The following is a 23167-nucleotide window of genomic DNA, read 5'->3' on the forward strand; positions in this document are numbered from 1 at the left end:
TGAACAGTAAAGATCAATCAGAAACAAATACCAAGGAGTGTGGGAATTGAGATACAGATTAGATATACACTAGGATCTGCCAATTCCTGGAACAAATGGGGCAGAGCTGGAACCAGCCCCTGAGCCTTCTGGTCCAATGGGATGGACTTTTGTTGGAGGACAGCGTGGGATGAGAAAGCCAATACGGCCTCACCCCACTCCCATCCAGGGCAGGCATTGTTAATCAATCACTGTGCTCTTCCCAGCCAGGCCTGGATGTGGCCTCAGATTCCCTTAAACAGAGAGCTCCAGGATTCCAGAACCAACCAACTGGAGTTGGGCATCAAGATGAAGCCTGATCTGACAAAACTATAGTTCAAAAAGATACATGCACCCCTATGTTCATAGCAGCACTATTCACAAGAGCCAAGGCATAGAAACAACCTAAATGTCCATTGACAGATGAATGGATAAAGAAGATGTGGTGTATATATACAAGGGAATAGTACTCAGCCATAAAAAAGAATGAAATAATGCCATTTGCAGCAACATGGATGGACCTAGAGATTAAAGTGAAGTAAGTCAGAAAGAGAAAGACAAATACCATATGATATCACTTATATGTCGAATCTAAAATATGACACAAATGAACTTATCTATGAAACAGAAACAGACTCACAGACATAGGGAACAGACTTGTGGGTTGTTCAGAGGGGGCTGGGGGCGGGAAGTGTTGGGAGTTTGGGATTAGCAGATACAAACTATTATATATAGAATGGATAAACAACAAGGTTCCACTGTATAGCACAGGGAACTATATTCAATATCCTGTGATAAACCGTAATGGAAAAGAATATGAAAAAGAATGCATATGTATGTATAACTGAATCACTTAGCTGTACAGCATAAATTAACACAATATTGTAAATCAACTATACTTCAATAAAGTAAATTTAAAAAAAAAAAAAGAATGAAGCCTGATCGGCCACCTTGGAACGACAGGTTCTATGGGAATAAACAGAGGCGTCTTTGCAGGCCTTGAAGAGCTCCACGTCTCTCTCAGGCCCCAGTATCCCTATATCAGGCCTTAGATTTCAGAATCCTACTTAAAAAAAAAAACACAAAAAGTGAAAAAACTCACCGAAAGGCTTATCACTCCAAGGAAGAAAAAGCCAAACTTCCCCGCCATGTTCAGAATGGTGGCCCAAGACTGTGGCTTCTGATTGGCCGGAGCAGCGCGACTCCGCCTGTTCCTCGCTGGGCCGGGTGGGGCTGTGCGCTCCGACCTCCACCTGTGGCCTGCGGCCTCCGAGGCCGGCAGGCTGGGAACCCAGCGTCGTCCCTCAGCCTGGCGTGGCTCCCAGCTGATAACACCTGAGCCTCATTATTATAGCCTTGGGTTGGCTCCGGAGGCGAGAGGCCTCCTGGGGGCCTGCAGTAGCCCGCACTCAAGGAAGGAGGAAAAGGCAATTTCCATAAATCCATCCAGAGGCCGGATTCTCCCAGCTCCTCTTTCAGGATCTCCCCTCCCCCACCCCCAGTGTGCTCCATCTTCCTGGAAGGCTGCTTCCTCCTTCTCCCCTCCATCCTCTACTTCCTCCCCCTTCCTCCTCCGCGCCCCCCTCCCCGTCCCCTGCTCCTTCATCCAGAGCAGATGAGGAAACTGAGGCTCAGCGAGGTGAAAGGACTTGCCCACACAGCTAACAGTGGTGGAGACAGGGATTCAATCAAATCGGGTCTGTCTGATCCCAAGTTCTCCATTCTTAACTACGATTCTGTGGATTGAGAAGGTGACCTGTCCTGGGATCCAGAATGTGTTCTTAATGGAAATGTCTGTATCAGTGGTTTTGAAACTTGAGCCAGCATCAGAATCCCTTGGTGGCTTGTTAAGAGCCTGCATTTCTAACAAGCTGCCAGGCAAGGCTGCTGCTGCTGGTCCAGAATCCACGCTTTGAGTACCACTGGTCTGTATTAGTGACAAACCTTTAGATGGTGATGTATAGGATCCCCCTTGCATGGTGGAAATTCCTCTCCTTTGAACCAGGAGACTTGGGGCTGCTGCTCTACTGCTAACTGTTGGGTGACCTTGGGTGAGTCCCTTGCCTTCTCTGGATCCAATGTTCCCATCTGTACAGTAAGGATTTGCATGGGCAAGCCTGGCAGAGTGGGGAGGAGAGGAGTTTGGAGTCAGGCTGGGTCTGACTTCCGACCCTAGGAAGCTGTGTGACTTTGGGCAAGTGACTTAACCTCTCTGTGCTTCCAGTTATTATCTCTGAAATGAAAGCATTAAACCAGATAGTTTCTAAGTGTAAATCTCACTGAATTAAGGGTTGAGGATGGTGGGGAGAGAAGATGAGGTTTTCGGGCTGGTCCTATGGTGAAGGACATGTTTCCCCACTTGCCGAACTTCTGGAGGCCCAAGAAGAGCGGATGTCCCTTCTTCCCACTCCTTCCCTCCTTTCCTTCCTCCCCCTTCCTTCTTTCTTTTTTCCCTTCCTCCCCTCCCTTCCTTCCTTTTTTCCTTTCCTTCTTTCCTATGCCCCCTCCTTCCCTTTTTCTCTGTTACCTTTTCCCATCCCCTCCCCCACCCCTCCCCTTCTCTTTTCCTTTTTTCACAGGTTATCTTCAGCAGCCCCAGCTTTGGAATCAGACAGACCTGGGTTCAGTCATGCCCCTGTTGGCATGATCTGGGCGCCTTTGGCAAAATGACTTTCCCTCAGTGGCCCCAGAATCCTCATCTGTAAAATGGGCAAGTTTCACCTCCTGCAGCATTGTTGGTTCACTACTTACTCCACGGAAAGCACCTGGCACAGGGCAATGCACACAGTGGGCCCTTCTGTTAGTTCTTTAGTTTGGGGGCTAAAGGCGGGGCTCTGGAGCCAGATGGCCTGGTTGGAATCCCAGCTTTGACACCTACTAGCTGTGTGGCCTTGGGCAAGTGACTTAACCTTTCTGTGTCCCAATTTTCTCATCGCAAAATGGGGGCAGAAATAGTGCCTGCTTCCTTCCTTCATAAGGATTAAGTACCAAGTTTCTAGCACACTGCCTGGCTGTCAGCTATTTAGATTATTCACTGATGATGGTGATGTTGCCAGGCACCGTGCTTAACGCTGGGGATAGAGCAGGGGACAAAACACAGACCCTTCCCCAAGGAGCTCCTAGTGCAAGGGAAAGAGACACCCTAACAAGCTGGGACAACACTGCATCAGTGCTGTGATGGGGGGAGCCCAGAGCAGTCCCCCAAGGGGCAGGGAAATCTTGGGGAGGTGGCCCCAAGCTGAGACATCAAGAGAGAGTGGGCGACTCTTTGAATAATAAACATGTTCGTAGGAAATTTGTATAATAAAGTAATTGGACAAGTGTGCAATGGTGTGCTCACTATAGTCGAAAAGTTGAAAGTAACCTAATCATCCACCCTCAAAGTATTGTATTGATTAAATAAACTATGGTACATTGAGTAAATGAAGTAATCAGCAACTTTTAAAATATGGTAAGGGGGCTTCCCTGGTGGCGCAGTGGTTGAGAATCTGCCTGCCAATCCAGGGGACACGGGTTCGAGCCCTGGTCTGGGAAGATCCCACATGCCGCGGAGCGACTAGGCCCATGAGCCACAATTACTGAGCCTGTGCGTCTGGAGTCTGTGCTCCGCAACAAGAGAGGCCGTGATAATGAGAGGCCTGCGCACCGCGATAATGAGAGGCCCCCACTTGCCACAACTAGAGAAAGCCCTCGCACAGAAACGAAGACCCAATACAGCCATAAATAAATAAATAAATAAATAAAAATTTAAAAAAAATTATAAAATATGGTAAGATATATATATACACACATATATTTTATATATATAATCATTGAATGCAAAAGCAGGTTACAATATGGTACACAGAGCATGACTGAGCCATTTTACGTTTATATATAAAATATATATGTGCATGTGTTCATACCAACATGTTAATGATCTTTGTCTCTGGGGAGCTGGGTTTAGGATGAAAACCGAATTTATATTTAAACAACCCAAGTTCTGAACTTAGTTAAAGGTTTGATGTAGTTTGTTAGCTTTCTAGAAGTGGTACATGAATGTATGTATATTCCAATGATGGATAAGATTTTTGCTTCCCTGTAACATTTACTAAAATCAAATATTACAGAACATTTTAATCTTTGTTCATTTGATACTTAAAAAAAAAACACATTGCTATTTTAATTTAACACCTCACCCCCCAAAAAAAGGAAGCAGGAGGTCATCAGGCCACGAATAGGGGCAGGAAGCAGGAAGGGCATCCAGGTGGAAGGAACAGCACGCACAAACGCCTGGGGTGAGGAGGTGACCCAAGGTGGTGGGATATCCGGCAGCTAGTCTCGCTTGTACGTAGTCTGTCTGGAGCTCCGGAGGCCCTTGCTGGGGGCAGACGTGCTTCCCACAGCTGCCCGGGGCCCACATGTGCTCCTGGTTTGTGCTCAGACGGTGGGCACAGCTCCCAGCTCCCAGAGGGGCGGGTCGTCCCCAGCAGGCCTCGCCGCCAGCCACCACCCACTACAGGCAGGCTCCCCTGACAGCCCCGCTCCACGCAGCTGGCCGCCCCCGCCCTCGGGTCAGCCCGGTTTCCTGCCCCTCCCTCTCTCCTCCCTCCAGCTGTTTCTCTGGCAGAGGTCTGTCCCATTCAGGACAGCAGCCCTGGTGAGCAAAGAGCGCAGGACAGACCGGGGTCTCCCTGGGAGCCTCCAGGGGAATGAGAATGTTCTAGGGGGTGCTGAACTCTGGGCTATTTGAGGGGCCCTTGAATGAATGGATGAACCACTTTCTGGGCAAACGGCCACAGCCAAAGGACAGTGCGATTTCAAGAGAGAAGTCGGGGAACACGGGTCTCCTGCACAACCTCGAGTGGCCTGAAGTCACGGAACCCTTGGGAAGACCTGGGCGGAGACCAGCCACAAGGTATCACGCTCGGCTCTGACATCACCCAGAGGCACCAGGAAAGGGGAAATGGTAATAGAGAGAGAAGTTCTTTGGTTCTTGGTAAAATGTAATTTTTGTCAAAATGGAAATAGCTTTATTATGATTTTCAGATTTCCAAAGTAATGCATGCTCATTGTAAAAAAACAGCGAGGTCACCATAGTTATAAAAGCAGTAAGCTCAGTGCTTCCCTTTGGTTAATGCTCGCAACAACCCTACGAGGGAGATGCTTTCATTGTCCACATCTTATAGGTGAAGAAACTGAGAGTCAGATTGGGGGGTGCGGGGCTGGGTGCTGAGATCCAAATGACATGAGAGTCTGCATAGCCCATCTTCTTAGCTGCTGGACTGTCCTACTGCTCAGCTATGGAGAGGAAAGAAGGGGTTCCTAACCCAGAGGTGAACCTTCAGGTGCCTCTCTGTAGCACTCTCACTCACCCTCTCACTACTTGACCTATGATGTTTGTTGAGTGCCTACAATGTACCAGACACATAGGAGTATCTAAATGTGGACACACACATGCTTTTCCAACATCTCGTTTGGTACCTTACCTTGTCCTTAACCACGGATCATGAACCTGCATCTGCATTTTCTATGTTCCTCCAATACACATTTTAATGGCTGCACAGAGAGGGTGACTTGGGACTTATTAATCATTCCTCCATGTGGTTGCTTCCTTCTTCTTCCTCTTTTTTTTTTTTTTTTTTTCATTATTATAAACAGCACTGCAAAGGCTGCTCCTAGTACATCATCTTTGCGTGTTTGGGCCTATGGATACCTTTCCTAAGGTGAAATTGCTGGCTCAAATGTTCACGTGTTTTTAAGTCTTTTGAGGCTATTGCCCTGGAAGGTTGTGCCGGCTTGCACTCCCCTGGCACAGTATTGGGGTGTGATATTCTCACAGCCTCACACACACTGGTTGCTACCCATCTCCTAAAACTTCCCTGATGGGAAAGGTGAGAATAACATCTGGCTGCTTGACTTTGCATTCCTTCATTCATGCTGAATAACCTTTATAATCTTATTGTTCATTTTATGACTATCCTGTTCAAGTCTATTCCCATTTGTTCCTTGCTGGCATGTTTGTCTCCTTTCTTATTGATATTTAAGAGTTCTTTGTATATGAAGGATATGAACCCTTTGCCAGTGGTGTCTGTTGAAAATATTCCACTCCCCTCTCTGCTTTCAAATTAGCACAATTTAAATGGGTGAGCCATTTGGACCAGCGTTTGGCAAAGTTATGAGCAAATAGCACATCATTATACTCAAGTAACTGTTACTTGATGTCAGTCTGATCATTCAGGCCTATGTGGTTCAGAGAGGCCAGCGAGCAAGTGGCTGAGCCTTGGGTCTACCTTCTCTCTCCGTGCAAGGGCCCAGCCCCCAGTTTCCTTTTTGTCATCCCCGACCTCCTTTTCAAGACCAATCTTCCCTGTAGTTCTTGCTGTCGAATTACACTGAGTCGAATTAGACTCAGGACTTCTCAAAGGGCAATCCTGGGACCACGAGCATCAGTTTTTTGAGTCAGAATCTCTGAGGATGGGGTATAGGAGTCTGCATTTTGAACCAGCACCCCCAGTGATTTTGACACACCCTAAAATTTGAGAACCACTGAGCTAAGTGTCTTTTCTTTTTGCCCTTTGTCCAAGTTTCTGGGTTCTTTGTTGCACACTGAGGCTTCTTTTTTTCTTTTCTAAGCAAATATCTGTGCCCTTCTGTGAGTCTACACGCCCTGTGTCAGCAGCTGAGGCCAGGAGACAATGGTGGAGAAGAAGCAGAACTTGGTCTTGTACCACAGAAAGTCAGACCACATCATCCAGCATTCGGGCTTTGACGTTAGTTTAAGCCACAGAGCCCTTTCTTCCGATGAAAATATATGGAGAAGTGCAATTTGAAGACAGATAAAAGTGATGTTTTTCTAGTAGAAACAGAAGTGGAGGATGCCAGATGGCAGCTCACTGAACCTCACTCTCACTGCCGAAGGGCCTCTCGGAATCCTCATGGCTCTCGGGGGCAGGTTGAAAACTGCAAAGTCTACTCCAAATTGTTAAGACACCAAAGTTCTTAACCACTGCTGAATTTGCTGTGTGACCTTAGGCAAGGTACTCTCATTCTCTGGCCCTAATCATCTCATTTGTAAATAAGGAGGTTGAATGTTGTATTAGGGTAGTAGCTGCAGTAACAAATAGACCCAAGCATGTATAATGGCTCAAACAAAACAGACATTTGTTATAAGGCAGGTACTTGTGAGTGGAGGGTTGTCCTCTTGCACATAGCGATTCAGTGAGCCATCTCACATTCCGACTATCCCTCGGACATCATCACCGAGGAAAGAAAGCATGGAGGGGGCGTGTTTGCTTCTTAACTGTTTTCTGCCACACATGAGAACTAGTCATATGACCAATCTAGTTGCAAAGGAGGCTGTGAAATGTAGCTCTTGGCAAGAGTGGCTCTTTCCCATCTATGGCTGTGTACTGTGGAAGGGAGAACGAATTTTTGTGGACAGCTAGCTGTCTCTGCCACAAATACGGTGACCTTTGGGTCTCTTCCAGTCTCTGATTCTAAATTCTAAATTTTCATTAGTTAATCTTAAAGATAACATGGTGATGTTGGACCCACAAATACTTTCCTATCCTCAAAATAATCCCCATCAAATAGACTGAGTAAATTCCCACATTCCAGGCCCCTAAACATGGATTTCCTTGAAACCTAGGCAACTGCCATTCTCTTTCCCTCCTGGAAAAAGGAAACAAAAATAACAATGTTGTTGAGCGAATCACATTTACGAACCAAAGGTTTTTGTATCCACTATCCACTATCTCATTGAATCTCCCTACAACACTACATGGAAAGGCTTCATGATTAGCATTCCCTTTTTATAAAGGAAGAAAATGAGGCTCAGAGAGGTAAAGGGACTTGCCCAAAGTCACACAGCTCATAAGCAAAAGAACTGGGATTTGAACTCAGAAAATCCACCTTCTGTCCTAGGGTCCTACTGCACATTGGAGTGCATGTGTGCAAGGATGCGTGTGTATGTGTGTGTCAGTGCATGTATGGGGTTAGGGTAGCGGTTTTCCTTGGGCTGTATTTCCCTAGGGCGGGGTATAAGGAAGTGGAAGTGAAGGAATCATTGTCCAAGTCCCCAGAATGGGCCAAGCTTGCTGTTTAGAAGGCAGCCAGGTCGTTGTCTTGGGCCGAGGAAGCCCACTGTGACTAAGTATCATAGTCACTGGCCAGAAAAAAGAGAAGGGGGTGGCGTGTGAGGACACAGCTGAGGTTGTGTGTGGGTCCTGGATGCCACCGAGGCCTTGACTGGGCCGGGCACGTAGTAGGTGCTTGTGGATGATTTCCTGTGTGAATAAACCCACAGAGGAGTGAAAGCTGTACCTGTGCAAGAACCTAAGATGGGTCAGCCCAGTCCCTGCTTTTAAGGCCTTTGGGGGAGGGGAGGCAAACTTGTCACATAGACTTTTATTCAGTCACTCAACAAGCATTTATTACCACCTGCTCTGTGTCTGGCACTCCACAAGGCAGGGTGATGGAAAAGACAGGATTCCTGCCCTCGTGGGACTGTGGCGGGGCAGTGAGGGTAGTTACATTGGCCCCCGTATTAGATCTGAGGAAAGTGAGGCCCTGATTGGTTGAGCGACATTCCCAAGGTCAGTTGGTAGGATTAAGACCCGGGGCTCTGGTTCCCAGGTCAGGACTCCTTATGTGCCCCTGGCTGAGGGTGAGGCCCTAGCCTTGGGCCTGGGATGCAGGGTTGGCTTCTGGCTCCCAGGACGTGCTGTTTTCAGGCAAAATTAGGACACCAGTTAATTTACAATACTTCTCTTTTGGAACCTCTATATTTTTGCAGCGTTGGGCACAAGCATGATAGAGGAAGAGTAGAATTTCTTGCCCTGCTGGATGGAAGCCAGAGGCCATGTTAATTCTACACGGTGCTGTCAAAGAAAGAAACATTAATGTCAGGCTGGCATCGGCTGACAGCGTGACATGGCATGAACTCCACAGCCACCTGCTCTAGGGTTCAGACCCCGTCTCTGCCCTTTAACCTCCTTCCTCCTCCGAGTCCTCATCTCTAAGGGGGGGGGATACTCTCAGGGTCTACTACTTCACAGGGTTGTTGGGGGTTAAATGAGTTAATATACATAAAAATATACACGAGCACAGCACATGGCCAGCTCAACGAAGGCGCTTCTATTTTTATTGCCGGGGAAGTGGGCACTGATATTCACGTTTGTACGCAGGGGCTGATGTGGGCATCTTGTGCCCTGTGACCTCAGGTTCCCAGGAGAGAAAAGGTCATTTCGGTCAGTCTCCTGGCTTCATGGCTTGCCCCATGGGGGAGTCCTGGGCTCCGTGGGCAGTGGGGGGTGTCCCACCCACCATAGACACTCTGGCAACCTTGGAAGTATCAGCAGCTGACTCAGCAGAAGGGTCAGCTGCTATCCAGGCAGAATGTCAGAATCGGTTCTGCTTTCTTGGGGTACGTGACTTGGGTCCTCTGATCTTGGCCCTGGGATCCCGCTGAGAGCAGCTCTTGTGCAAGGAGGCGGGTTGGGTGGGTGGCGGGGCGACTGGTGCAAGAAACAGTGGCTAGCGTGCTCAGTTTTTCCTCCTGGAGCTCAGGGGTCAGAGACACAGGAGGCCTGGTGGGGTGTAGCCAGGCAGACCTGGGTTCTGGTCTTGGGAACCAACCACCTGGGTGAGCAAGTCACATGACCTCTTTGAGCCTCAGTTTCCGCTTGTGTCAGAGTTGTTGAGTTCTGCAGTGTTCAATCAGTGATCTGGGGGCGGTAATTAGGGCCAGGGGACATTCAAAATACGCCCATCCCTTGTTATCAGAATTTGTTTGAACAGTTGTCAGAATCTATGAATTCCGGGGTGTGGGATGAACGAATTGCTCAGATAGTCAGTGTATGAGCCCGCTGCTGCTATAACAACCGCTGCAAACTCTGTGGCTTAAAACAATACACGTTTATAATCATACCTTTCTGGAGGTCAGAAGTCTCAAAGGAGTTTCACCTGGGCCTTTTCGACCCAGGCCTTTTCGATTGTTGAAGACACTCCCATCCGTGCCTGCCTGGTGCATTCAGCGCCCAAACTACCCCGGGAGCAAAGAGGGGGTAGCTTTGATCGGGGAAGTCAGGAAATAGTGTCTGGAGAAGGGAGCATGTATCTGAGCTGGTTCCAAGGATGAGTTGGCCTTGAGTGCCTGGAGGAAAACTTGGCCAGAAGTAAAAGATATTTCTGGCTGGAAGAGCAACGTGAGCAGAGATTTGGAGGTTTGACGAGTGAGGAGTATCTGATGAGGCGAATGGAAGCAGGGCACAGCCGGAGGGAGCCCGGATGTTCTGCAGGGCCTTGAAGGTCCCACGCAACTTTCTGGGTGGTCCAGTATGCCCCATCTCACCGGAACAGCATCTTGCTGTCCCCAGACCTTGCCCTCGCCAAACCTGGTGCTTAAACTCGAACATCTGGATGAGTGAAGCTTCCAGACAATCTCAAGTTAATTGAGTTTGAAATTCCAACTTGGCAGAAGGGCATGTTGGTTAGTGGCTTCATCTCCTTGGTTGTCTGGTCCAGAAACCAGCTCGGAGGAGAGAATATTTCTTTGCATTGGTGGCTTTCCTGGCTGAATGCTGGGTCTCCTCTCCTAGCACATCCAGGACTTGCTGACAGCTGTAGGCGCGGAACTTGGGAGAAACGAGGTATTTCCTTCAGGGTTAAAGAGAGTTGGCTTAGGGTGGCACCTGGGGCCGGCCTGGGGTATGTTTACTGCGGGGAGAGGGACTTGGCCACTGCCCGCTGGAGCCAGATGAACCGGGCTGGGCGTTGAAGGGTCCGCTGGCCCCTGCCATCGCCGGGGGGTAGAGCTGACTGACGTCAAGAGCAGGTCTTCGGGGAGTTCAGGCAATTTTCAGTCTCTTCTATGACAGATGCAACTCACAGGGGGCCTTCTTCAATGGTCAGGGATTTGGGTCAGGAAGAAAAACGACATCCCTTGAGTAAGAAAGAAACGGCCACCCGGGGTAGAAGCGGGACTCTGCCAGCTCACGGACCTGTTTTGAAACCCACTTCTGCCCTCGCTGGCTGTGAGACCTCGGAGAGGACACTTAACTTCTCTGAGCCTGTTTCCTCCACTGTAAATTGGGGGTGATTAAAGGGTTTTCCTCATGGGGTGGGGGGGGTTGTTGGCTGGCTTACGTGAGATGCAGAGTGGCACAGAGTTGGGGCTGAAGACCAAATGCGGCCTGAGCATGAGGGGCTGGCTCAGGTGGCGGGCGGAGCAGCGGGGGCCGGAAGTCCTGAGCTGTGAGAGGCTAGAAATGGCAGGTGTGGATGGTGTCAGGGTCGGAGCTTCACCCCAAGCTTCCCCTCCACTTCCCGGCTTGGCCTAAAAACACGGCAGGGTCTGGGTAGAGACCCCAGATCACAGGTCTCTCTTTTCCTGGGACCAGTGGGGCCTGACTGGCTTAAATGGGCCTTTGTTTTTCTGTGTTTCCCTGCCCTCCTGTGAAAAACCTGACACGAGGGAAATCAGCACCAGGGCCCTGGAGAAGGGTAGGGCAGCTTCCCTGAGCCTGGCTGGGCGGTACTGCTCATCTCCCCATCACTGACTCCTAGCGGGCCTGGGGGGAGGGGGTTCATCAGGCTGGGGCCCGGGGCCTCCTCCCCGTCCCACTGGGCTGGCCCTGGCTCCACGCATCCTGTCTGCTCCATATTCTCGGCCCTCTCCCAGCTCTGGCAGCTCACACTTTCCAGGGGGCTGGGAAGCCAGCAGTGCCCCCAAATTTCTCCTTCCAAGAGTTTTTGTATTGTTTCCACTGTCTGAAGGGACAGGTAGCTTTCATTCGCTGAGACCACGCCGGACTTCTGCCCAATCCTGCTTCCCGCCTCCAAGATCCTCTTCGGGGGCCAGTCATTCCTCTCCTGGTATCACACAGACCCGTCAGAAATGTGGGAGATGGGGCAAACGGTCCCATTTTACAGCCGAGGAAACTGAGGCCTGGAGAAAACATGTGTGCTCACCCCTCCTCCATTCCCTAATTCACAGCCTCCCTCTCTGCCTTGGGAACACGTCCCGTCTCCAGTGGCCCTGGCTTTTTGTGCTTTGATGGGGCCCTCAGAGTAATGATTCAGTTTGGAGTAAGGCAGACCTGGGTTCGAATCCTGAGTCGCTTGATGACCAGCTGGGTGATCTCGGGTCGGTTCCTCTCTCTCAGCCTCGGTTTCCCCACTTGTAAATGAGAGTGTTGGCAGGTTCTGCCCTGAGTTGTATGGTGAGAATTAAAGGAGATAATCCATGTAAAGGGCTTAGCACTCGGTCCCACACTTAGTGGGTCCCTGCAAAGACTTCTGGGCCCTGAAAATGGGGTATGTGGCAGGTCCTTGGTAAATACTTCCTGAAATGAGATTGAATTCTTTAATCACCCCTTTCTGCTCCAAACCCCAGACTGTTGGCAGCTATTTTTTTCCTGTGAAGGATAAGGCTCAGAGATTGAGGCTCAGAGAGGTTAATTGGCTCCCTAAGGCCACACAGCTCACAACGAAAGGAGTCAGGCTCCTGATGCCTCGCCCTTCGTTTACCTGGACACCACAAGGGCTGTTCCTATTCTCCTGGTCCCTTCTCCAGAGCTCACCTACCCTCCTCCTCTGTGATTTCCAGGCCTTTCCACTGATGCCACAGACTCTCCCTACACCAGTCAGGGTTATCTCATTTATCTTTGATAGCTCGATCAAAACTTATGAATCTCATGCCCCATCCCTCAGAAGACTCTTCTCATCCAGATGTTCCACTGAAAACCAAAGGGATCCACTCCTTCACCCTGAGGTGTTTGCAGCTGATGACAGCTCGCAGGAGAGGGGTTTGTGAGCCTGGTGCCTTAAGCCAGCACAGTGTGTCCACAGTGGTGGACCCTCAGGCTCTGTGGACACAGGTGAGGGGAGCCTTTGGCCCGGGATCTTCCTGGAGGTTAGTAAGCGGCAGCCTCCCCTGCTTCAAGGACCTGATGACAGGCAGTGACTGAGTCAGTTCCATAGACGTCTGTGTTACCACTTCCTCATACCTCCACTGGGACCTCTCTGTTCCTCCCTTTTCTTGTAGAATTGTGTTGACATTTTTTTTTTTTTTTAATGTGACAAAGCTGCACATCATCAGAGCTCAGAGAAACCTAGCAGGCCTGGGAGGCCATGAGGGTAAGTGTTGCAATCTTGGCACACCCATGTCTACACTGCTTGCCTGCCTGCCTGCCTGTGGCTTTCTGCCAGAGCCCACGGGCCGTGGTGATTGAGGGTGGTTAAGGCTGTGTCCTGTGACCTGGAAGAAGAGACTGGGGTCCCTGCCACCTTCTGCTGAACTGGTAAAACTGTTCCCTCACTCGGGCATCCTTCCTTCCCTGTGTGGGCATTGGAGCCGGTGCCGGGAGACCAGGGGGAGAAGCACGGCTCGTCAAGGTGTGTTTGGAGAGGCAGGATGGTATGGTGGTTGGAGCTTCTGGAATCCGACCGCTTGGCTTCAAATTCCTTGCCTTCCTAGTTCTGCAGCCTTGGTTTCCTCATCTGTGAAATGGGAACGACACTGCCTCACAGGGCCTTTGGTGGGGGGGACATGGATCTAGGGGAGGGCACATTTTATTTTATTTTTTATCTTTGTTATTTTGGTATTTGCCATGCCATTTGTTTAAAGGAAAGAACCTGGGGTTGGGGAAGTTGGAATTGGGCGTTCATGTGGGGGACGCACTTAGCTGGGGGCCCAGAGCTCGGTAAGCATGTGGCGTTCACGACTTTGTCTCTAGGTGTCCGTGTCCCTGGCGATGGGGCAGATTTAGTGAGAAGCTCTGCTTTCTTGCTGTGGCGCTTTGGCAAGTCGCTGTGCCTCGCTGAGAGCCATGTTCTTGAAAACTGGGGCTGCATCAGCTCCATCTCTGGTGGTTGTAAGGATGCAGGGCTGACGTCAAAGGCGGCCCTGGCCCTGGGGCAGCCATCAGTTCTGGAAGCATCTGAAAGGCCTCTTTGGGCGTCATCTGGCTCCCCTGGTCGGGGTGGGGGGACGGTGGCTGGCCGCTTTCTCCCCTAGGACGTCATATGGAAATGCTGGGGGCACCCCAGACACTCAGGTTCCTTAGGGGGCTCTGAAGCTCAGGGGGTGCAGAGCAGGGCCACTGTGGGGAACGGAGTAGAAGGCTGGCTGCCTGCCCCCTGCCTTCTCAATGCACCTCCTGCCCCCGGGACCCCTCCAGCCCTTCTGGCTCTCCCTCCACTCCTCTCCCCTCCCCCCTCCTTTCTTCGGCAGCCAGTGCTCTGAGCCAAGGGACATCTTCCGGAGCTGGAGTGGATCGAGCATCTTTGGGCAAAACCAAGCACTTACCTGCACCCTGAATCATGGGCCCTCATTAACCCTCAGTGAGGGAATGAACACATGAGCCCCAACAGCAGAGGGCCACCCCCTGATATTTTGGGGGACAGGATCTGGGGCATCACTTGAAGCCCCCTCTTTCCCTTACGGAAAACCAACCCTGACTAAAGTTATTTTGAGGTCGTGTGCCTTATTTTTAAAACACACATAATTCTTTTGAGGACATACACTTTGTAAAAAAAAAAAAAAAAACATGGGACTTTTGTGTTCAACATCGTAATATTCCCGTCCGTTTAAAGACCAAAACTGTGCCCGTTGGAAGTCTTTGGCTCAGCTCCAGGGAGCGGGCCCTCACCTGATTCCTATCTCTGTGGTTCATTTGGAGAAACTTGGGGTAGAGAATGCATGGATCGTCAGGTCTGAGGGGGGACACTCACAGACAATTGAGTCCTCTTCCCTTGCTTCTCCGCTATGTAGGTGAGGAAACAGAGGCACAGAGAGGTTAAGTGACTTGCCCAAGGTCACACAGCTGGTAAAGGCAGAGCCAGAGTTTGAACCCAGACAGCATTAACCACAACACTTGCATTCCCAGAAGAGGAAACTGAGGCCCAAACGTGATGTCAGAGAAAGAAGCCTGGGTGTCCAGACCATTTCTTCAGCCGTGCTGGCTCCTGAGCTTGGGCAGGGTCTGAGCCCCATGTCCTCAATGCTGGACCAGAGGGCATCTTCAGGGTCATCTGAAATATCTACAGGTTCGAGGCTCAGAGAGGGGAAGAGATTTGTGCAGATTCTTTGAAAATTAGGAGCAGAGTTGGGCCTGGAACCCAGGCCTCCTACCTCAGCATGGTTTCCCTCCGGGGAAGATTCAAGGACGTGGGTTTGGACGGGAAAGACAGAGCTGCTCCGTGGGTCTCAGTTTCCCCTGATGTCGAAAGGGGGGTTGAGAACCCCGGCCCACTGGAACCTGTCTGTGGCCAACTTTTTACCAGCCTGCAGAGAAACGAAAAGAGAGAACACAGACAATCGGGTGATTGTTTTTTTCACAAAGTGAAATATTTTCAGCTGAGAAGGATGAGTCCATGTCCCATCGATTTTTGTCAGTATTAACATACTGTTTGTTTTCTGAAATGGTGAAGATGGTCAAAGACAGTTTTAATTCTGCCGTGCCCTTACTTGGCAAACCTAGAAAAGTGGTAAGTCTAGGACAGTCTCAGAAGTATTTGGGAAATGTAACTGGTTCAGGAGTTCGCTTGAGCTCAGAGGGTCTCTTGGGCTCCTTTGAGGTGAGGGAGGGCACGGGTGCAGCTGAGGTGGGGCGCCCAGAAAGAACTGAGAAATTGGGCATGGAGATGAAGGCTCCGGCTGCCAGCGCCAGGGCTGGACTTCAGAGAGGAGGACGTACCTGGCACACCATGGGCTCCCTATGGGGGCAACAGGATGCAATGGTTGCCATGTGAGGCCTCTGTCATGACTCAGAGGCCAGGCAGTGGGCGGGGAGGGAGAGGACTGGGGGAGAGAGAATGAAAGGGGGAGATGCTGATCGTGGGTGAGAAGGACACAGGAGGGGGCTGGGAAGGGGTGAAGGGAGCCTGCTCTGGCTGGGACAGAGGGCGAGATTTTGGAGGGAAGGGGGCTGAGTGGGGAGGAGTTGAGAGGGGGTCGTAGGGCCTCTGTCGAGGTGGTGGATACACAGGAGAGGAATGAGTAAAAGACAGTCCCAAGAGGCTTGTTGTGGCTTCTGAGCTGGATATCTGTCTTAGGCGGGGGCTCCCCAGAAGCAGAGCCTGAGGTGAGGATTTGGTGAAGGGGAGGTGGTGAGGGTGTGTCTCAGGCAGGGCTGGGATTTGGTGAGGGAAGGGAGGTAGGGTCATGCCATTTCAGGGTTGGATCTCATCTTTATTGAACATTTTGATATTTTGCTCATCGTGCCTTTTATGCATTAGCTTTGATTTTTCAATACTGCATGAAAGTATTATTTATCCTGATTAGTGGGTTTTGGGGGGGCACACCCTTAAATTTGCATTCAAGGATCGGGCACAGGGAGGAGGTCAGCAAGAATACGGTCTCAGGTGGAGACTAGCCTCAGCCTGATCCCGGGGGGATGGGTGGACTCTGGAGCCTGAATTGTACCCCATGGCAGTCGGGGAGAAGCAGCTCCTGCTTGGCTGAGGGCAGTTCTCAGGAGAAGGGGGCAACGGTGAGCTGTGATATCTAGCGTTCTCTGCAGCTGTGGGATGGATACCCTCCTCTGGTAAAGGGGATCTGGGCTACCAACACCTACTAAAATATTCTTTGTGGTTCTTTGAGAGATGGCAGTAAAATTTGAATTATTTAGAAGTGCTTATGGCTGCTGGACTGTTTCTTTGAATGTGACTGTGCTAGAGCTTCCAGGGCGCAGCTTCTATTCCTGTTATAGAATGGATGAATGAATGAATGCTCGCAGCAGGGAGGGTGTCCTGGCTTGGGGGGAGGGGAGCAGGATGGTGGGCGGAGCTAGTGTGGCTGTGGACCTCACCTGAGGGGTGGGCTCATTTCAAGTTGCTCGTTCATTTCCTTAGCAGGTGGGAGCTGGGGAGAGGAAGGCCAAAGTGGAGTAAGTATCTATGATTCTGGCCATGGAAAGAGGAGCAGAGGGAGGAGGAACCTGGCTTTGGGTTTCTTAGGACTTGGAATTATATCTTTATATTCCTAGCTGCTTGCCTGCTACCTGGCAGATAATATGGGCTCCATGAGGTTTCCTGAATGTATGAATGAGAAATATGTAATCTGTGAGCAGATATTTACACCTCAGTGTGAAAGAAGCTCTGAGACGAGGTTTTGTATACTCACACTCCCTTATGACTGTACCACATTCAGGTCTGGGGCAATGCCAGGCAATCGTAAGAATCGTAATCATACTTGACAACACTAATAATAGAAACAGTGATAGATTATTTACTGAGAACTTAACGTGGACCAGGCATTGTTCTGGATGCTCTGTATTCCTTCTCTTATTTAATTCTAATACCAACTCTGTGAGGTATGTAGCATTACTGTGCAGTCTTGCAGATCGGGAAAGTGAGGCACAGAGAATTTAGGCGACAAAGAAGTCTCACAAGTCGTAAGTGGAAGAACTGGGATTTAAACTTGGATGGCCCAGCTCCAGAGCCTGCCCTCTTCACTATCACACGTTGAGCATGGCTTTGGGTTCAAGTCCTGGTTCCTCCATTTTTTAACTGTGTGACCTTGGGCAAGTTGCTTGACACCCTCTGAGCTTTAGTTTCCTCAGTTGTGAGGTGAGGGTAGTATCAGGGCCCTTGGGAGGCTGGAGCAAAGTGAGAGATGGGAAGGATCCTGAGGGCTCACGGTGATGGTTCCCACGGCTCAGCATCACGGCGGTTTCAAGGGTCCCCTCTTGTGGCTACAAACTGCGGGGGCCCTTGGAAACCTACACCAGTGAGACGTTGCCAGGATTCTTGGCAGGAGGGTGAGGAAGAGGGATGAGGGAGACAAAGGCTCTTCTGTCAGCCACTTGGGGCCCGTCCCAAGTTGGGAAGATGTGAGTCCTATAAGGGAGAGACAAGGAGTGCCTGGGCGTGGGGTGGGCACTCTGTTGCCCGCCAAGATTTGTTCTTCATGAGAAATGGGTGGAAAATTATTTTGGATCCTTTCCTGAGGGGCGGGGATGGCCAGGGCCTGTTCATGGAGGGGAGAGGTTTCTCCACACTCCAGGAATGCGATCACGGCCTTATTTTAAAACAGAATGAAAGCAGAAAACAGCTTCAAGTCGGCAGCTGCTGGGGCTGCTCAAGGCGGCCAAGCCAGCTCCAGAAAATGGCTTCCCATGGGCTCAGGCTCCAGGCTCTGAGCTCGGGGTCGACCCCAGAAATCTGCTGACTGGTCTGTCACTACCCTGTTCTGTGCCTCCTCTAGCCTGAGTGCCTTCTTCTCTGGGAATCTACAGGCTCCAGATCTACCCTTTGGGGTTGTTGAGGGTGCCTCGGGCCTAAATCTGTCTCCCACACTCTGCAGATAGTTTCATACACTGCAGAATTCATTTCTGATCCCAGTCTACATGGCTCTGAAGCTTTTTTTTTTTTTTGATGGATGAAATCACAGCATAGCCAGTGCAAAGGAAGGGCTTAAGACTTGTTTGCTCATCATAAAAGAAAGGGTTTGAGAGCCCCAGACACTATTAAGAATAAGTGGGGAATGACACACACACACACACACAATGATTTCATGTAATACTGTAACACATACACGATGATGAACTCTAACAGTAAGAGACTGGAAACAAGCCAAGTGCCCGTGCCCAGGAGACTGGTTAAGTAAATGAAGGCAAATCCAATAATGGAATACTATGCAGCCATCAAAAAGGATGGGTGCTTTTTACACACTGATATGAAATTATCTCCAAGGTATATTGTTAGGTAAGAAAGACAAGTTGTAAAATAGTGTGTGTAATAGACCAACTTTTATGCAAAAGAGGGAAGAACTTGGATATATATTTGTATTTGTTTAAAGACACTCTGGAAGGAGACATAAGAAACAAAAGGATTTGGGTACAGTGGGGACTGGGTAGATGGTGGCAGGATAGAATGAGGATTTGCATTCTAACCTTTTTATAATTTTAGTTTTGAACATCACCAAGTAGATGGAGTTGTGTAGCTTAGTCAAAAATTTAAATTTAAAAAGCCAACTTAGAATTGTGAATGGATGCCCATTAGGCTAAAGCAAGTGCCACTGTGAAGAGATATTATAAACGCTAATGTCCGTGGCTTTCATCACCGTTATCTCTTTGACCACCACAAGAACATATTTGGGATTTTAAGCCTACTCTACCTGACTCCAGCTTCCTCGATGTCACAAGGAGAAAGTTCCTTCTGGTCTCCTTGAACCTGGCCTGAGAGGGTCCTGTTTGAGGTTTATGTAGGACCCACTCTTTCCTCCAGCATCCATGTCATCCTGGTGGCTGACATGTGCTCCCAGTGGCCCCTGTGGCCACGGCCGGTCCAGCTGATGTCTCACAGTGGATTTGCCATCTCATTCCAAGAGAATCCTTGAATGCTTGACCCCTCGATGAAGTGTTTGTAGGAAAGAAATATGTCCTCGTGGGCTAATATTCAGTGGACACAGAGATCCTCTGGAGAAGGTAATGACTGAAAACCCATGCTTGTAGGAGTCGTGAGTGTCCTTGTCAGCATCCTTTCACCATAGAACAGGGTAACAGACAAGCAAGCCCAGGGCAGTGAGCGTCATGACACCCCAGGCCCGTCTCCGGCTGGTGGAGAGCATGGCTGGGTTCTAGCATTTGTCACAGAGAATAATGTCCTGCTCTCCGCTGCTTATAGTATCAAGACATCAGTTCAGAGAAACGGCATCAGCGAGAATGTCTTGAGGGCCACACACTTCAGGCCCTTTCCCAGACATTCTAGAAATTTCTTCCCATTAAGCCAGCAATGCATAACCCTGGATGTCTAGACCAAAGCAAATAGTCACTCCTTCCTTGGCACGTCTGGGGAAAGCAGCTCCTACTGAATGGCCTTTTGGGGCAGAGCTGCCAGCTTACAGGAGGGGGTATTGTATTCAGGCAGCCAGTGTTTGGAAGCCTCTCCTGAAACATCTGGAACCTCAAGCCTGCATCTACCGTCAGCACGTCGCTGACGATGCTGGCCTGCACATCACGCTGGGTCCTCTCCACACGGAGCTCTGGGCAGGGTCCTTCTGCTCTGGGTCCCCGAAGGTCTCGCCTTCCCCGAAGTGGGTTTGTTTTGAGCCAAGGGGCACGTGACTCCTGTCACTGGTTTTTCTTTTCCAGACCAGGAGTCTGTGAGTCCACTGTGTGGCCCACCCAGGCTAAGTATTTAGGACATTACTTATTGTCTGCATTTTTCCCCTCAGCCCTGGCTCCATTTTCTGTCTCCACCCATGTTTCCCTTCCTCCTTTCACTCTCACTTTTGGTTTTTTTTTTTTAATTTATGGCTGTGTTGGGTCTTTGTTTCTGTGCGAGGGCTTTCTCTAGTTGTGGCAAGCGGGGGCCACTCTTCATTGCGGTGCGCGGGCCTCTCACTATCGCGGCCTCTCTTGTTGCGGAGCACAGGCTCCAGACGCGCAGGCTCAGTAGTTGTGGCTCACGGGCCTAGTCGCTCCGCGGCATGTGGGATCTTCCCAGATCAGGGCTCGAACCCATGTCTCCTGCATTGGCAGGCAGATTCTCAACCACTGCGCCACCAGGGAAGCCCCCACTCTCACTTTTAATTTACGTTCCCTTGGATACATGAGCCTCTTTGGAGCTTTATCTCACCCTTGGGACCAAGCCGGTACATAAGCAAACAAAAAATTTGACAAACCTGCAAGCAAAAGCAGCCTGCAAACACCCCTCTCCCTGCCTGGGGAAAGAGCGGTCCCAGCTGTAGGGACCAGCAGGTAAGGGGTTAAGAATGATGCAGAGGAAGTGCTGGCCAAGGTTAAAGTGAGGAAGTGGCCGCTGCCAGGGGAAGGAGGTGGCCGGCTTATCCTGTGTGACTCCAGGGGGCGGACCCAGGCTGAGCGGAATGTGGCAGGTTGCTGGAGTTCAGTTTAGTAAAAAAAGGAAGAGCTTTCTAATGACTTGATGGGTTTTTCTAAAAGTTCTGCTGTGGGGATGGGGGAAGAGAAAGAAGGGCAACCTTCTCTGGAAAATAGCAGAACCCAGGGAGAGGTTTTTTTCTGATGATTTTATTTCTGAGTGATGACTTGAGGGCCCAGGGGATGCCCGACAGGAGGTTCTAAGTGGATGGTCCCCCATTTCGAGGTGAAACCAAGCCTCAGAAACCAAGCAGCTTACCAGGAGGGCTCCCCTTCCTGCTGCCTGTGTGATGATGTCTTGTGTCTTTCTAAGCTCTACCAGGCACCGGTTTTTCCCATTCTGCTCTCTACAGCATCCCCACGCCTAGCACAGTGCCTGGCAGAGATTTGTCGAATTTAACTGAATGAAAAAATAAAACAAAGTTGTTGCTTTTTTTTAAATGATGACAGAGCTAGAATACAAACTCAGTGTTAATGCGACTCCAGAAGTAGCTTCCTTTAAACATCACAGCCACGGGGTGTGTTTTTTGGACCTGGGATTTTTATATAGGCAGGGCCACCTACCTGTCCTGATTTGCCTGGAACGTTCTGGTTTTAGCACCAAAAGTCCTATTTCTCAGGACACCCCCAAACTGGGATGACTGGTCAACCTATATACCCTGCATTTGTGATCTCATGTAAGCTTTACACCGGCCCGCTTTGCAGATGAAGAGACTGAGTCATGGCCCGAGATCTCAGGGGTCAGGCTGGCCTTGGCACCTGGCTTTGCTGCAGCTACGTGAGGCTTAAGCCCTCCGCTGCTCTGAGCCAGTTTCCTTTTTCTGTAACATGGGGGTGCAGACCCCTCAATCCTATAGCCTCTCCAGCAGTGGCTTTTAAGGATTCTGACATTTCCTCTGGGCTTCAACTGTCTGTTTTTTCCACTGAGGGTGGGGGGCAGTTTTCCCAGCGAGACCCTTTCTGGGGCAAGGCTGAGTTTCTCCTTGGGAAAAGGTGACAGCACAATAACAGGGTCAAGGGGGAGGGCAGCCTGTCCCTCCTCCCCCCAAGCCTGGGAACAGGGTGGGGATCTCCTACATACTCCACCAATGCCAGCCCTTCCGTCAGCTGCCTGGGCTGGAACCAGGCAATTCCAAGGGGCCAGAGCCTGCCTGAGTGCCCCAGGGGCCCTGTGCCTAGTGCTGGCAGCCTGGGTGGGGCGCGGCTGGGGCGGCTCAGGCCTGCAGGATCTCTCCGGGGTCCTCCTGGCTGGACATGCCTCTGCAGCCCCCTGCCTGCCCTGGAGCCTGGCGTGTGGCGACTGCACTGGCCAGAGGTGGGTGAGTCGGGTCACTGAGGGCTCTTTGAGGTGGGGTTGTGGCTATGTGCGACACGGCTCCCCTTCCTGCCCTGTGCACGGGGGAGTCAGCGGGCGCAAAAACAGAGGGCCTTGCACACAGTGGAGTCCTCAGCCGGCAAGTCGCAGAACATCGAGGGCAGTAACGGTGATTGAAGATGTGGGCCCCTGTGTCAGAACAGCCCAGGTTCAAATCTTACCTCTGCCTCTTCCTAGGTGTGGGATCTTGGGCTAGTGGCTTTGCTTTTCTGTGCCTCAGTTTCCACATCTGCAAAATGGCAATGAAAATACCCACCTTAAAGGTTTGTTCTGAGTAGAGGCACTGGGTACACAGTCGGCGCCTGACAAGTAAGGGCCACTGTTATCACCACCTCCCACCCTCAGCCTCTCAGTGGTTTAGATTCCTCCCCCACCAGGGCTGCACCTGGGAACCCGGGGAAGAAGGAGGGAGAGGAAGGGATGCGGCCTGAAGGCTTGTCACGGCCTAGCAGTGAAAGAGGCTAGCAGCCCACCCAGGATGCTTAGAAGCACTGCGATAAGGACAGGAGAACATTGTAAACAGCTGTGTGGATTGCAGCTGGGGTGCACTGGAGCACGGGCTCTGGAGACCACAGATCCAAGTTCAAGTCCTGGCTCCACCAGGGCTGTCTGGTGATCCTGACCAGGTTCCTTTCAGAGCCTCAGTTTCAACACCTGTTAAGTGGGGATAATAACCATCCCTGCCTTGGGTGGGGAGCTGGTCAGGCGATGGGGGGATAAGGAAGGCAAAGCATCCAGCCGGACGTCTGGCACATGCCAGCAGGATCATTCTCTGTCTTCTTACCATTTGCCCTCTGTTCTGCCTGTCTTTTTGTCCAGTGCGTAGTGAGGCTGGGAGGAGCAAGAGGACAAGAAAAGGTTCCTCTAACCCCCAGCAGAGGAACCTGTAAGAGCAAATGCCCAGAGGCCTTGACCGCCACGCGTTCAAGGGACACTGGGCTCCTGC

At 50.5% G+C, this 23167-nt stretch overlaps 1 protein-coding gene across 5 annotated transcripts in view; it reads left to right on the top strand.

Moving 5' to 3' along the window:
* The first annotated feature begins 4649 nt into the window (after window positions 1-4649).
* CMKLR1 (chemerin chemokine-like receptor 1) overlaps window positions 4650-23167 on the top strand; it is a 39776-nt gene continuing 21258 nt past the window's right edge. For 2 of the 5 annotated variants that reach the window (XR_011076357.1, XM_068563671.1), the window contains exon 1: window positions 4650-4915. The gene's annotated coding sequence lies outside the window, so the exon portion shown is untranslated. Of the gene's footprint in view, window positions 4967-13105; window positions 13138-22088; window positions 22162-23167 lie in introns of those variants that run through there. The other 3 variants (XM_068563672.1, XM_068563673.1, XM_068563674.1) reach the window with 3 other exon arrangements.

The sequence above is a fragment of the Eschrichtius robustus genome, chromosome 14 (genome assembly GCF_028021215.1).
Source record: "Eschrichtius robustus isolate mEscRob2 chromosome 14, mEscRob2.pri, whole genome shotgun sequence".
NCBI lineage: Eukaryota > Metazoa > Chordata > Mammalia > Artiodactyla > Eschrichtiidae > Eschrichtius > Eschrichtius robustus.